Source organism: Salvelinus sp. IW2-2015, linkage group LG32 (genome assembly GCF_002910315.2).
Source record: "Salvelinus sp. IW2-2015 linkage group LG32, ASM291031v2, whole genome shotgun sequence".
In the NCBI taxonomy this organism is placed as follows: domain Eukaryota; kingdom Metazoa; phylum Chordata; class Actinopteri; order Salmoniformes; family Salmonidae; genus Salvelinus; species Salvelinus sp. IW2-2015.
In genome coordinates, this window is record NC_036871.1 from 27,509,517 (window position 1) to 27,512,467 (window position 2,951).

Consider the following 2,951-nt stretch of genomic DNA (forward strand, 5'->3'; position numbering starts at 1 on the left):
CGTGGATGTGCAGGTGGTAATTTCTACTGGGCTAAGCTCAAATTACGCCTCCTGCAACTGAGTTGTTACCAGTACACCAGGCTTTGCATCGGTTCTTCGGTTTAAATTTGAGATCAGTCTAGGACAGGTTACAGGTCTACTGTAACCTCAGTAGTTTGAAGTATGATCCCGAACTAGATAGGAGCAGGGTGCCGTGGAGGTGCAACCTGGTTTTACTTTTTGTGTAGGTTTTAAAGTAGACAAGTCAATCGAGATATACTGTCACCCCTGCCATGCCAGACCGTCTTCTACTGTTTAAACTCACACTACCCTCTTTTGTCACCTGTCTAATTTTTTTTAAACATCTCAAAATTGCATGAGCCCCCTGACCTGGTGTACTCTTGTAAAACTTCAATTTACTGGTCACTCTCGCCATTGAGCGCTTCTACAGTAGCATAGTGCTAGGTCTCTGTTTCTAATTTTTAACTCCAAATTACCTCTGCACTCTCGTACTTCTACTCTGTTAAACTTCAAATTACCCTGTTGCACCTGTAAGATTCGAGTATACCAGTAGACATCCAGGTGCAGGGGGAATTTGAGATGGTACAGTAGAAGGTTGCAAAGGCTCAAATGACCTCCTGTGACCCGGTAACTTTTGTAGGTTTACCAGTATGCATAGACTTCATGTGCCTGGTGTGGCGTTATTTTACTTGGAGTTTCTAATACTCAAACTACCCACTGCAGCTGTTCAATGTAATCTCAAAAATTACCCCTGCACCTGTGTACTTGTAAACCAATTTTACTCCCGCACTGTTCTACTGTAACCTCAAATACCTCTGCACCCTGACTTCTACTGTTAAACTCAAATTACACCTGCCACCTGATTTCTTACGGTAAACTAAATGACCCCTGCAACCTGATGTCTAATGTAACCTCCAACTGGATCCCCTGCACCTGATGTCTACATTAAACTCAAATACCCCTGCAATCTGTCTTACTGTTAAACTCAAGTTACCCCTGCACCTGTCTAATGTCAACTCAAATTACATCTGAACCTGTCTTCCAGTAACCTCCAATTTACCTCTTGCACCGTCTACTGTAACCTCAAAAGTTCCCCCCTTGCACCTGATGTCTACTGTAACCTCAAATTTACCCCTGCCACCTGATTTCTACGGTATAAACTCAACTGACCCCGCACTATGTCTTACTGTAAACTCAAATTACCCCTGCACATGTCTACTTCAAACTCAAACTACCCCTACACCTGATGTCTACTGGATCCTCAAATTACCCCTGCACCTGTCTACTGTAATCTCAAATTACCCCTGCACCTGATTTCTACTATAAACTCAAATTTCCCCTGAACCTGTGTACTGTAATCTCAAATTGACCCCTGCACCTGCCTTCTGTAAACTCAAATTTCCCTTGCACCTCATGTCTACTTTTAAATGAAATGACCCCTAAACATGTCCACTGTAAACTCAAATTAACCCTGCACCTGATGTCAACTGTTAAGTCAAATTAACCCTGCACCTGATGTCAACTGTTAAGTCAAATTACCCCTGCACCTGATGTCTACTGGAAGCTCAAATTACGCCTGCAACTGATGTCTACTGTAACCTCAAATGACCCCTGCACCTGTCTACTGTAGTCTCAAATTACCCCTGCACCTGTGTACTGTAAACTCAATTTACTCCCGCACCTGTCTAATGTAAACTCAAATTACCTCTGCACCTGATGTCTAACGTAAAATCATATTAAGCCTGCACCTGAGGTCTATTGTAAACTCAAATTTCCCCTGAATCTGTGTACTGTAATCTCAAATTGACCCCTGCACCTGCCTTCTGTAAACTCAATTTACCCCTGCACCTGTCTACTGTAAACTCAAGTTACCCCTGCACCTGTCTACTGTAAACTCAAATTGTCTCTGCACCTGATGTCTAATGTAAACTCAAATTACACCTGCACCTGATGTCAACTGTTAAGTCAAATTACCCCTGCACCCGATGTGTACTGGATCCTCAAATGACCCCTGTACCTGTCTACTGTAACCTCAAATTACCACTACACCTGATGTCTACTGTAACCTCAAATTACCCCTTTACCTGACTTCTACTGTAAACTCAAATACCCCTGCACCTGATGTCTACTGTAAACTCAAATTACCACTGCACCTGATTTCGACTGTAAACTCAAACTAGCCCTGCACCTGATGTCTACTGTAAAACTCAAAATGACCCCTGCACCCCCACCTACCTCTTCGTTTAATCCGCACTGTATGCTTTCATTAAATCTGATAAGAGCTTCACAACTGGAGTTATATTGTTAGTGTGAATAAAGAAAATTGAAATGTAGTGGGTACAAATCCAGTTCACTGCTCCAGAACCCTATTCATTGTTAATTGTCTCAGACACTAGTTTACCAGTTGAATCATCTGTCCTTTGCACAGTCTAGTCATAAAAGAGCAGGTGGAGTTTTTCTGGAGACAAAATCATTCCATTTATAAAATTCATTTTTCGATAAGGCCCGTTATTGAACTGTTTTTGAAAATGATCCATAACCATAGGAAGGAGATTCATTGTTTATAGATTGAAAGGTGCTGTTGTCTGTATAGCACCAGTTGCTAATTATTCACTTTAAGGAAGTTGCACCCCTTCTGAAAAACCTACACTCTATCCCTCCGATGTCAACAACTACAGACCAGTACCCTTCTTTCTTTCTCTCCAAAACTCTTGAACGTGCCGTCCTTGGCCAGCTCTCCTGCTATCTCTCTCAGAATGACCTTCTTGATCCAAATCAGTCAGGTTTCAAGACTAGTCATTCAACTGAGACTGCTCTTCTCTGTGTCACGGAGGCGCTCCGCACTGCAAAGCTAACTCTCTCTCCTCTGCTCTCATCCTTCTAGACCTATCGGCTGCCTTGATACTGTGAACCATCAGATCCTCCTCTCCACCCTCTCCGAGCTGGGCATC